A 13464-nucleotide genomic window follows, 5' to 3' on the forward strand; every position below is an offset into this window, starting at 1 on the left:
GTTTGGATGTCGTAGTCAGCCCTGGGAGTTCCTGTGATCTGAAGGTAACTGGGATGAGGGAAGGAGCCTTTGCAGGAAATGACACTCTCTACAGGTCCCAGCATTCTTACACTTGATGTTTCAGGTGAAGAACAAGGTGACAGTGGATATAATCATAACTGGACTAAGGTTCATAATTTTTTCTCCTCTGTTGGCCTCATCATGTATCTCTTGGATACTTTTCTATCATGAAGAAATGACACATGAGAGAGCAACCTCTGTTGCTACAGGCCTGCCCCGCTCTACAGAAACTCAGAATGCCAAGTAAGAGGGGGTCAGACGACAGAAGGGTCTGGTGTCCACTGGGACGTCTCAAAAACCTCACAAAGGCAACGACACAGCACCAGCCCGAGGATCCCTTTCTGCTCTAAGATGTTCATACTGGGGCATTTCCAGAAGACAAGCCAAAATTTTCCAGAAATTTGACTCTGGGTGAATGACCTTTCCAAGGTTAGTACCTGATTAAAGATGTGAAATGGTTTCGGGGTAATGGAAAAGTGATTTTCCTATCTGCAATCCAAGTGAGCAGACGCCCCCACCCACAAAAAAGCAATAAAGAGGAGGAGCTGATGAGTGTGCCCTGGGGAGTCAGATGAGGCCGAGGAGGTGCTGGTGAGTGTGCCCTGGAGAACCAACTACTGGATTGTTTTATGCTCCTTGTGCTCTCTTTCCAGTGGATGAAGGGTGTGGTGGGGACGTGATGGTGGTGAGGGTGCCTTGGGAGTGTTCTGTAATTTTAATCTCTCTTACCACTCCTCCCCACCTTCATACTTTCAGTCTCTGTTGCAGGTCAACATTAAACCCTGTGTATGTCAAAAAATTCTTGAAACCTTGAAAGGCTTTTCACCCAGAGATTATCACCCTTAAAAGTGCTAGTATTCATTTTATAATACAGTGATTACCTTTCTTGCTTTTGCTTATATTCTTACATCGTTTTGCTTATGTTTTATCATTCAGATTAGATAAGTTCCTCAAAAATGAAAATGTGACCTTCAGGTCCTCCCACCTTCTGCACCATTGCCCTGCATGTAGTAGTCACGCAATTTGTCGTTTTTCTCTTATTTGTCTTTCCCGTTCAACACTTATCTCTGATGACAGTATTTAAAACTTTAATGATACTCTAGGAAAAGATCCTGATTCCACTTAACAGTGTTTATTGGATTCATTTCACCTGGCAGGTGCCTTAGAATGTGTGTGCTCTTGGCTTTCTCCTGGGCCATAGTTTTGGGGAGTTTGGGACTATTAACATCTTTAAGAATCTGATGAAATACATAGAAACCTTCCCCCAGAAAACTCTACGTAAATTTAAGCACAGTCCCGTACCACCTAACGATGGGGCTGCATCCCGAGAAATGCTTCACTGGGCGGTTACATCGATGTCTGGACGTCGTCGATTGGACGACTAACCTGGGTGGAACAGCCTGCAACCCCAGTGCTCCTGGGCTCCAAGCCTGGGCAGCAGTTATGGCACTAAGCCTTGTCGATCATCATAACGCAGTGCTGTCTGCAATGTCTGCCTATTATGCTGGAAATATATTTATTTTTATCAAAGAGAATGAGTAGTGAGTGTGTGAGTTGAGTTACATTCTGGACTGAAAGTGTGGGTCTTACTTTCCTTCCCCTGCGATGCTGTCCTGATTCACATCAGCATCTGCTGAATTTCGTTTCAGAAAGACTGAAGAAGAGGACCCCTTTCATCTGAAGCCTGAGGCTGTGCGTATGTGAGCTGGGAATGTGTGTACAACGGATGCTACAGGGCCAGGGAGGGTCAGAAGCTGTCATTTGAGAATTTCTCCTGTGTGTGAATAATTAATAGCAGGTAACTTGACACAGCGATATTTATAGACATCCACAACTCCTTGCCACTACCTGGAAACCTGTTGCAATTTTTATTACTTCAGTAAGACAGGGCTTGTGAGGTTCCCAAAATGGGTGAGTGTCCAAGAGGCTTTTAGGAATCCAGTGTGACAGACTTCTTAGCTGCTGAATGAAGTCTATTTTAAATGGCAAATGAGCTGAGGACTAAGTGGTGACTCTATCTTCTATCAATAAAAAAGACCTGTAGCCAGTGCATACATCTCACTATTGCCTGTGCATCACTATTGGCAAGAGACTCCAGGGGGTAACGAGTCTGCAGCAAATTGCGCACGGTCCTGTCCTTTAAGTGTTTCGGACTAGACTAGCCTGCATGAAGCCAGAGACTGTTTTTATTCATGCTGGGTTTTGTTATATTTTCTTGTGTCCCCGATACTTAACAACCCGGTATGTTTTAAGCAAACATATGTTGGACATCTGAATCAATTAAAATAACTGGAGAGAAAAAGTTAAATGAAAGAAGGAAAGCTTCTATTTTGTAATATAACTTTCATTTTATTTTTATTTATTTATTTATTTTGAGTTGGAGTCTCACTCTGTCGCCCAGGCTGGAGTGCAGTGGCACGCTCCCGGTCACCGCAGCCTCGACCTGCTGGGCTCCGGTGATCCTTCCGCCTCAGCCTTCCAAGTAACTGGAACTACAGGCACGTGCTACCACTCCCGGCTAATTTTTTTTTGATTTATTGTAGAGATGAGGGCTCACCAAGTTGGCCAGGCGGGTCTCGAACCCGCAGGCTCAGGCAATCCACTCACCTCAGCCTCCCAAAGTGCGGGATTACAGGCTGAGCCACTGAGCCCAGCTCATTTTTATTTTAATTATTTATTGTTTATTTATTTTAAAGATTGGGGTCTCACTCTCTTGCCCAATTGGAGTGCAGTGGGGCGATTACTATATATTTTATTTTATTTTATTCTATTCTATTTTATTTTATTTTATTTTATTTTATTTTAGTGTTTAGTGAATCAGAGTCTTACTCTGTCACCCAGGCTGGAATATAGTAGCATGATTACGACCCACTGCTGCCTCCAACTCCTAGGCTCAGGTGATCTTACCTCCTCAGTCTCCCAAGTAGCTGGAACTACAAGTCCACACCACCACATCCAGCTAATTTTGGGGTTTTTGTAGAGATGAAGTCTCACTATGTTGCCCAGGCTGGTCTCAAACTCGTGGGCTCAAGAGATCCTCCCACCTCATCCTCCCAAAATACTGGGATTACGTGCGTGAGCCACTGTGCCTAGCTCTTTTAATTTTGACATCATTTCAGACTTATAGAAAAGTTACAAAAATAGTACAAAGAATTTGCGAGTACCCTTCACCCGTATCTCCCAAATGTTAACATTTATAGTATTGCCACGCCTGCTTGTTCTCTCTCATGGCAGACATGATGTCCCTTTGTCCCTAAATATCTCAGTGTATAATTCCAGAGATAAGGTCATTCTGTTCCATAACCATGGCACAATTATCAAAATCAGGAAACGGATTCAACACCATTGTTTAATATTGTCTAATCTTTAGTGCTCTTTCTAATTTTGCCAATTGTCAATAATGGCAAAAATGTTCTTCATGGCAAATAAAACCCCAGATCATGCACTGCATTCAGAAATCACATCTCTAGTCTCCTTTAATCTGGAATTGTTCCTCAGTATTCCTTTGTTTTTCATGACATTGACTAATTTACTAATTGCAAACCAATATACTAGGAATTTTTAAGGAAGTGAGTTTATCTCAAGAAGCTGAATTAATCAATGTCAAAATGTACAAGAAAAGTTTAGGTGCTAATTAATCATATGTTGCACTCATTAAAAAATCACACCCGCTGGGCTCGGTGGCTCAGCCTGTAATCCTGCGCCTTTGGGAGGCTGAGGTGAGTGGATTGCCTGAGCCCGCGGGTTCGAGACCCGCCCGGGCAGGCAAGACCTCATCTCTACAATAAATCAAAAAATTAGCCGGGCGTGGTAGCACGCACCTGTAATTCCGGCTACTCAGAAGGCTGAGGCAGAAGGGTTGCCGGAGCCCAGCAGGTCGAGGCTGCAGTGACCGGGAGCGGCCACTGCACTCCAGTCTGGGTGACAGAGTGAGATTCCAACTCAAAAAAAAAAAAAAAATCACACCCAAGGAAATGGTAGAGCGAAGGGTAAGTGAAAATCAATTTAGAATTCTAAACTTTTACCTCCCTGCTAACCCAATCTGATCTCTCTTTTTTTTTAAATAGATGAGAGAATAGACTAAGAGATTAGATAATTGATAAGTCCCCCAGCTCTCCTGCTTCCTGGGTCTCTGTACTTTTGTCTATAGTATATAATGCTTAGTGAAAAAAGGTCATCATAAAACCCTAAAGGTAGTACCCTGGCTTATCTATTAATTCAATCTACTGTGTTTTGTTTACCTATTAGAATGCTGCCCACCTGTAATTCCAGCACTTTGGGAGGCTGAGGTGGAGGATTGCTTAAGCCCAGGAGTTCCAGATCAGCCTGGATAATGTAGTGAGACCTTGTCTCTCCAAAGAAAAAAAAAAAAAAAAAAAAAAAATATATATATATATATATATATATATATATCCAGGCATGATGGTATGCCCCTGTAGTCTCAGCTACTTGAAAAGCTGAGGCAGGAGGATCTTCTGAGCCTGGGAGGTCAAGGCTGTGGTGACCTGTGATCATGCCACTGCACTCCAGCCTGGGTGACAGAATGAGACCCCAACTCAAAAAAAATTCCCAAAAACAAACTAACAAAAAAACATCTTCAGCGGTCTCCATCTGTTACATATATTCATATATAGTGGTTGACATTTGATGTATATGATAATTTTTACAATGTAATATGTGTCATACAGAGGTCAAGCATATCTTAGTACCATCTACATAGTTTTTGGATAGCATTGTGTGACCGTGTTTTCAGGACACACATATAATGTGAGCTGTTTTCATACTGGAAGACAATGCATGCCAGGCTCAGCCCTGAAGCAGGGAGCCTCTTGTCCAGGGGCTGCTATAAGCCTCGCACCACTGGTTCCCCATGGGGCAGGGGTGAGGGCCCTGCACAGGAGCCCAGTAGAACCCACACAAAGTTCATAGTCTCTGAAGATTTTGCATTTCATATTTATCATCCACATGCATTTTGTCTAATTCTAATTTAAAAAGATGTTGCCCTCCCCCTCAAGTCATCAAGGCAATGGTATTTACCCTGCGGGTTAAGTACTTGGCATGTCACCACACCCCAGTGTGAGAAGCACACGAGCCAATTTGGGAAGAGAGCTGTGGGATTCCACACTTCTGTGGAGTCCAGGCCACAGTCAGCCACTGTGTGACATGTACAAGGCGACTGGAGGCAGTACAAGGGTGGAACTTGAGGGAGGGATGACAGGGCAGTCCTTGGACTCTATGCCACCATGAGGAGCCAGAGAAGCATTGTGAACAGGAGGAGAGATGCAATCTAAAAGGAAGGAGTCAGGACTTGAATCCTTGCTCTGCTGTGCTCTTTGCCGTGTGACCCTAGGCAAAGCCCAAAAATCTGGGCTCTGGTTTCCGTTTGCGGAGCAAGGCTACACTAAAGTAGGCGATAGTAAGTTTCTTTTGGTAATAATATTTTACGATTCAGTGTGAATTTATAGCGAGCAGAAGCCTGAGAATAGTTTCTGTGTTTATTTGTTTGTTTTGAGTCAGGGTCTCACTCTGTCACCCAGACTGGAGCGCGGTGTCACCACAGCCTCGCCCTGTTGGGCTCAGGTGATCCTTCCACTTCAGCCTCCTGAGTAACTGGGACTACTGGCATTCGCCACCATGCCTGGCTAATTTTTTGTTTTTCTGTAGAGTTGAGATTTCACCAAGTTACCCAGACTGGTCTTGAACCGCTGGGCTCAGGCAATTCTCCTGCCTCTGCCTCCCAAAGTGCTGGGATTATAAGCATGAGCCCCCACACCTGGCTAGTTCTTGTGGTTTATAATTTACAAATTTAATGTGGTAGATGCCCCCAGTATCATTACTAGCTACATGCTGAAGATAATACGCAGTATCTTTTTCCAAGCGATCAGTATATTTACTCTTTAATTATTACTGTGAAACCTAGGCCTGCAATCTTATGGATCCTGAACGGTACTATGGAAACACAGGGAAGTCGATCTGTTAGTCCAGCGGTACCCAAACTTTTTGGCATCAGGTTTCAATGGAAGATAATTTTTCTGTGGACCAGTCCCAGATGGTTTTGGGATGATTCAAGTGTATGACATTGATTGTGTACTTTATTTCTATTATTATTTTACTGTAATATATAATGAAATAATTATACAACTCACCATAAAAAAGACAGGCATGGACAGAAATGGTAAATAAAATAATGGGCAGGCCATGCACTGACTGAAATAAGTGTGGGATTCTGACTTAGAGCCTGCCACCAGATGCAGTGGTATGACTGAAGTGCATCAATTCACCTGCCACTCACTGTTAGGGTCTTGACATGAATCTGCAAGCAACTGACTTATTATGGTCTCTGTGCAGTCAAATGTGACTCCTAATGTTGATCTGTATTTGCAGCCACTCCCCAGTGCTGGCATCACCACCTCAGCTTCCCATCAGAGCATCAGGCATTCGATTCTCCTGGGGAGCATGCAACCTGGATCCCTTGCATGCGCAGTTCACAATAGGGTTCATGCTCCTATGAGAATCTAACGCCACTGCTAATATGACAAGAGGCGGAGCTCAGGCAGTAATGCCAGCAATAGGAAGTGGCTGTAAACACAGATGAAGCTTCACCTGCTCACCCACCACTCACCTCCTGATGTATGGCCTGGTTACTAACAGGCCACCGACTAATACTCAGGGCCAGGGACCCCTGCTCAATGTAGTAGCCTTCCTGTTTCCTTGTTTTATAGCTAAAGAAATGATGAGAAGAGATTTTTTTTTTTGAGTTGGAGTCTCACTCTGTCACACAGACTGGAGTGCAGTAGCTGCTCCCGGCCACTGCAGCCTCGACCTACTGGGCTCCAGCAATCCTTCCCCCTCAGCCTTCCAAGTAGCTGGAACTACAGGTGTGCGCTACCACGCCCGGTTAATTTTTGATTTATTGTAGAGATGAAGTCTCGTCAAATTGCCCAGGCGGGCCTCAAACCCACGGGTTTAGGCAGTCCACTCACCTCAGCCTCCCAAAGTGCTGGGATTACAGGCTGAGCCACCGAGCCCGGCCAGAGAAAGATGGTTTTCTGTTGCAGCTAGGATGAGTGTGAACATAAGTGCATCAGCAGGAAACAGAAGCAGTTAAAGTTCACATTCATTCTAGCTGCAACATAAAACCATTTCTTCTCATCATTTCTTTAACTATAAAACAAGGAAACAGGAAGGCTGCTACATTTCACAAACACGGACAAGCAGCTGATCACAGCTTTCATAATACACATTCCAACACTTTCACACAGTCACTTCAAAGAGCCAGTCTCAACCAGGTGCAGTGGCTCCGGCATGTAATCCCAGCACTTTGGAAGGCTGAGGTGAGGGGATTGCCTGAGTCCACAGGTTCAAGAACAACCTGGGTGGTTTGGCAAGACCTCATCTCTACAAAAATCAAAAAATTAGCCGGGTGCGCTAATGTGCGCCTGTATTTCCAGCTACTTGGAAGGCCTGAGCCCAGCAGGTCGACATTAGGGTGGCTATGAGCGTGCCACTGCACTCCAGCCTGAGCAACAGAGTGACACTCCAACTCAAAAAAAAAAAAAGAGCCAATCTTTTGGTCCAAACATTTCAAAAGCAAACCCATAGCCATTTAGAACATGAAATGTTGCCTAGAAAATAATGATTGAAATTAATAGACAATTAAAAGTGTGGGTGAATTAGATTTACTTGATTATTTTCTAGAAATTTAAAATGAATTATCAAAGAAAGGCAATTTCAAAATATTGAACAAACTCTTTGGAAACAAGCTACATATACGTAAGCAGGTACTCTCTTGTTTGTGTAAAAATTACCACCTTACACTAACACAAGGGTCCCCAACCCCCAGGCCACAGACCAGTATGGGTCTGGTCTGTTAGGGGCCAGACTGCAGAGCAGGAGGTGAGCAGTGGGCGAGTGAGTGAAGCTTCATCTCTATTTACAGCTGCTCCCCAATGCTTGCATTACCACCTGAGCTCCACTTCCTGTCAGATCAGCAGTGGCATTCGATTCTCATAGGAGCGCGAACCCTATTGTGAACTGTGCATGGGAAGGATTTACGTTGCATGCTCCTTATGAGAATCTAATGTCTGATGATCCCCCCAAACCCTCATCTATGGAAAAATTGCCTTCCACAAAACCAGTCCCTGATGCCAAAAATGTTGGGGACCACTGATGTAGAGGATTCCAAAGCACAGAAGCTTGGTTCACAAGGAGTATGGATGGAGTTAGGAAGTAGAAAACACTTTTAAACTTTCAAAACTATAGCTTTAAAATATTGCAATTACCAGGCATGGTGGTTCATACCTGTAATCCCAAAACTTTGGGAAGCTGAGGCAAGAGGATTGCTTGAGCCCAGAAGTTTGAGACCAGCATGGGTAACATGGTGAGACCTCATCTATACACAAAAATCAAAAAATTAGTTGGGTGTGGTGGCATACACCTGTAGTCCCAGCTACTTGGGAGACTGAGGCCGAAGGAACACTTGAACCCAGGAAGTTGAGTCTGTCGTGAACTGTGATTGTGCCACTGCACTCCAGTCTGGGAGACAGAGTGAGACTCTAACTCAAAAAAAAGAAATAAAACGAAATATTGTAATAGAAGACTAAGGGAAAAAAGACTCCGATTCCCAGGTGAATTAAGGGATTTGTTTCTAATTAAACTCTGCTTGGTCCCAAATAGTCCAGATATAACTGTTTTGCCTTCTCCCCACTAATACAATTTGAGATCCTGGAACGTTCAAATGATTGCTTTTGATGGGTATCCTGAGATTTTATCTGGGGCAAATCTGATAATTCTTCTGTGTAAGGTTGCTGATTTCATGAAGCTTTCTAAGCTGTGCTTTATTTCCCACTGGTTTTCAATTTATTTTCAGTATACTTCAGTATTTGTAGAGCTTAATCCCCTTCGAGCTGCAATGTAATAATTACAGCGTAGAAGGCAGCACTGGGACACAGCTGCTGACACAAACACTCACTATAGCGAATTTCCTTGGTGTGGATCCCACAACAAAATCATCCATGGCAGTTCACATCAACTACAGAGGACTTTTGGGGAGTGCCACCCATGCCTTTTCAGTTTCTCAGTGCTCCCTTTTTTGCTGAATACAGACATTGGCTGATATTACCTCCTTCCTGCTGCCTCCTGGAAGTCTGCTGTTTTTCCTAATCATCTCATGATTTAATTATCAGATCCCCTTTCTTTATAATCTTCTCTCCTCTTGGGTTGACCAGGTCATGTTATTGACTTCCGGGAAACAGCGTCAAGTATTATTTTTCCATTGAACCCTATCAGAAGACTGTGACCGTCATATTTTTCTGTTTGCTTTGCCTGTACATTTAAGATGTTTATAAATATTTTCAAAGTTCTAAATTTCTAGTCAATATTTAAAATATTCTTTTTGTAGGCTGACTCTGATAGTTTACTTAAGACACATTTAAGAACGGTTTGGTTTTTACTTCTGGTTGCTCAAACCATGTTTCAGAATTTCCATATCAGATGCGTTTCCTTTTTTTTTTTTTTCACCTTTTCTTTATGTGGCCAGGTTTAGTCATTTCCATAGGCTATAGGTTTCTGTGAAACTCTCTGAAATCTCATCTACTTTGAATTTCCTTACAGCAGTGAAATCATTTCTACTGCTAATTATATGTCAGTGCCCCTTAGGGGGATGCTTTTATTCCTAAAACATACTTTCAAAAAATTAAGTGCCAATAGTATATTTTATAGAAATGAAATTATTCACAAAAATAAGTCACTATAGGAAAGATACCTCTCAAATAGTGTTTTGCGAGGTTCAAATTTCACCAAAAAATGTGAGGCTTAAGATAATTCTGAAACTGGGCTTCAGGGAAGGATTGCCAATGTGTAAATTACATGACAAAACATAGAAGTATGGCCATCAATTTCATTTCAAAGTTCAGTTTACTTTCTCTTTTGCTGCAGGAATGTTCCAGTGGCCATAAATCTTAAAACAAAATCAATGCCAATTTTTTGCCTTTTGCTTAAAAATGCAATTAAAATATGTTTTAAGGCAATCAGTTTTGGGAGAATAAGACACCAGTGTAAAATTTAAACTGGTTATCAGATATATTTAACCAGCTTGTTAGGCAGAATCACTTAGTAATGGAGTCAGCTGGCTAGAAAAGAAGTGAGCTCCACCCTTATTTCTGTGAATACTCAAACATGAGTTGGGGTCACTCCTGGGATTCTGGAAGGGAGATTGGGCCAGATGCACTTAGAGATCCCTTCTAAGTGCCTAAGATTTGAGTCATCTTCAGACTAACCCTTTAGGCAATGAACCTTAAAAATTTCAGAGGGAATGAATGGGAGGCATTTGGGGATGTCCAGTCGTTGTTATGGAAACAGATACTGAGGTGGGCTGTGGAGAAGTCAGTTTCCTCTGGTGCCATTACAGGCATGCTGACAGTAGAGAGAGAAAAATCAAACTCCCGTAACTTGATGATAAGAGAGGGTCCATCTTCAGATTCTCCTCTTCCTCTGCAGATCCTCAGGTTCTTGTCGGTAGACTGTGAGGTTTATTTCTTTCATTGGCTTCTAGAGTTGGGTCTACCAAGATGACTGCTTCAGTAATTGCCCATGTATCCTGGCATATGCCCTGTAGGGTCTGAGGTCGGTGAATGGTGAAGACTTTCCCATTTTAATTCCAGCGGAAGAGCCTTGTGATCAGAACCCAAGGGCACGATTCTTCCCTTTCGGGCGGGCGGCTGCTCGTTCTTGGCTGCACCAGCAGGCGTTCGGTTGAAGGAGTGGCTGACCAGCTGGGGGGCGGGGTGCCTGCCCAGTGTCCTAGAAGTCTTGCATCAGATTCCCAGGGAAAGGGTCTTGTTGACGCAGTGAGTAGTAACGGCGTTGTTATGACCAACAGGAAGCCGGCCCTTACCAAAACCATGACACAAGAAAGGATCTTTTGCCACCATTCATGGTGGGCCCACTTTTTCTCCTTCTGGGTCATCAGCCCACAGCCTCCACCTTCAGACATGCTGGGTCTTGATTTAGCGTAAACTCCTCAAGCTTTCCTTCTGGAAGGGACATGTTATAAATATGCTAATTCCAATGTAGGTGAATGTCTCGCCTCTCGCGGGGCTGTGGCCTTTTAGACCTCAAACTTCTGTTGTTTAGAAGCCACTCATTCTATGGTATTTTGTGACAACAGCCTGGACAGACTAAGACAGTAATCTAATTAGTAAATCATAGGACATGCCAGAGAGGCAAAATAGATGATTGGTTTTCATTTTTTAAAATAAAGTATTGTGTCTTAAAGATAAGTAAAAAATAAATCAAGTTTTGTGATTTTCGGTCACTTCAAGGCACACTTTTCCTGTTTTTCTTCTGAGGCAGTAAAAAAAAGTGACATGATTTTTAGTACCATGGTGGAGTCCCTGTCCAGCCCCAAGCAAAGTCTACCCAGTCCTCTCCCTCTGGGTGATGACTTATTGAGTTGCAGTCATCACTTCTGGCTCCTTTTATTTTTTGAATTCTGGATTAAATTGGCCTTTCATATAAGCACTCCTAGGTTTTCTCTGATGTTTTCCTGTTCTACTGTGTTTCATTCTGCATTTTCTATGAGGAGGGACCCAAACAAAGACCAGCCTGAACAACATAACTGAGACCTCGTCTTTACAAAAAAATTGAAAAATTAGCTGGCACATGCCTGTAGTCCCAGCTACTTGGGAAGCTGAGGAGGAAGGATGACCTGAGCCCAGGAGGTCAAGGCTGTGGTGAGCTGTGATCGTGCCATTGCACTCCAGCTTGGGCAACAGACTGCAACCCTGACTCAAAAAAAAATTGTGAATGCCTATGCCTAGGATACCACTACTTTGAACCTAAAGAAACATAGATGGACAAAGATGCAAGAGTAAAACTGTTCACTGCAACATGATCATTAGCAGCAAAAAACACCCACAGGAAATTGGCTACATGATGACACGTGTATTATTGAAGACTTCACAGTGATTGAAAAGAATAAAGGGAGAGAAGGAGAAAGGGGGCAGAGAAGGACTGCAGAGACATATTAAGTGAAAAACCAGGTCACAGAAGCACACACACGATATGGTGGCGTTAATGTAAAAAACCTCATAAATATGCATGCACACATACAAACATGCATATTCAAAAACACAGAAGCATTAATATTTAGGGACCCGTGCCCATAAAAGGTATTGAAAAGACGCCAACGCCACCTAGAAGTGAATGGGTGGGGTGTGTCAGGATGAGACATGGCCAAGAAGAGGGGTTTTTACATTTGACCCTAAATACTTCTGTAAAAAAACATTTTAAAAACTTTTACAATAAGAATATTTGCCTGTGCAATTTTTAAAATACGAAAATAAAAATATTAAGCAGGAAGGCTTTCACGGAAATCCTAAGCCTGTCTGCACCAGGATGACTGAGAGTGCCTCGAGTTGGTTACACCCAGGGTCAGTGTCCTCAGCAGCAGCATCAACAAGCGCTGGCCAACAGGGCAAGTGCACACCTGGGCACATTCTGGGTGTGCAAGGGGACCCAAAAAACCCCAAAATTTATTTATAAAAAATTGTGTATTTATTCTTCCATGTTTAAACTTCAGTTACCTTCAAAGTACTCGCTGTTTGATGCAAGACACCTATCGAGATGTTTTTTCCACCAATCAAAGCAGTTTTTAAACTCATCCATTTTGATGCCTTTTAGTGCTTCTGCTGTTTTTGGTTTCACCTCTTCCACACTGGCAAAACGTTTCCTTTTGAGGACTTTTTTCATTGGGGAAACAACACAAAAAATGTGACTCTGGGTGAGACTGGGTGAATAAGGAAGGTAGGGCATGGGGATCAGGTCTTTTTGGGTCAAAAACTGCTGAACACTCAGTGAGGTGTGGGCAGGTGTGCTCGTAAATCACCCATCATGAAATGGGCTCAAGCAATCCTCCCGCCTTAGCCTCCCAAAGTGCTGAGATTACAGTCATGAGTCACTATGACCAGCCAGGATAAATTCTACTTGCAGCTACTTCTGGGTCAAAAGGAGTAAAATTTTTATTTACTATTATTATTATTATTATTATTATTTTTGAGTTGGAGTCTCACTCTGTCACCCAGACTGGAGTGCAGTGGCTGCTCCTGGCCACCGCAGCCTCGACCCACTGGGCTCCGGCGATCCTTCCCCCTCAGCCTTCCAAGTAGCTGGAACTACAGGCACGCGCTACCACGCCCAGCTCATTTTGATTTATTGTAGAGATGAGGTCTCACCAAGTTGCCCAGGCAGGTCTCGAACCTGTGGGCTCAGGCAATCCACTCACCTCAGCCTCCTCAAGGCACGGAATTACCGGCTGAGCCACCGAGCCCGGCTTATTATTATCGTTTTTCAAGCAGACAGTGCAGTCTCGTTTTCTTCCTCCCACATGGAATAAAAATTTTAAAA

This window comes from Carlito syrichta, unplaced genomic scaffold, assembly GCF_000164805.1.
Source record: "Carlito syrichta isolate Samal-C Ts95f unplaced genomic scaffold, Tarsius_syrichta-2.0.1 Scaffold171376, whole genome shotgun sequence".
Taxonomy (NCBI): Eukaryota; Metazoa; Chordata; class Mammalia; order Primates; family Tarsiidae; genus Carlito; species Carlito syrichta.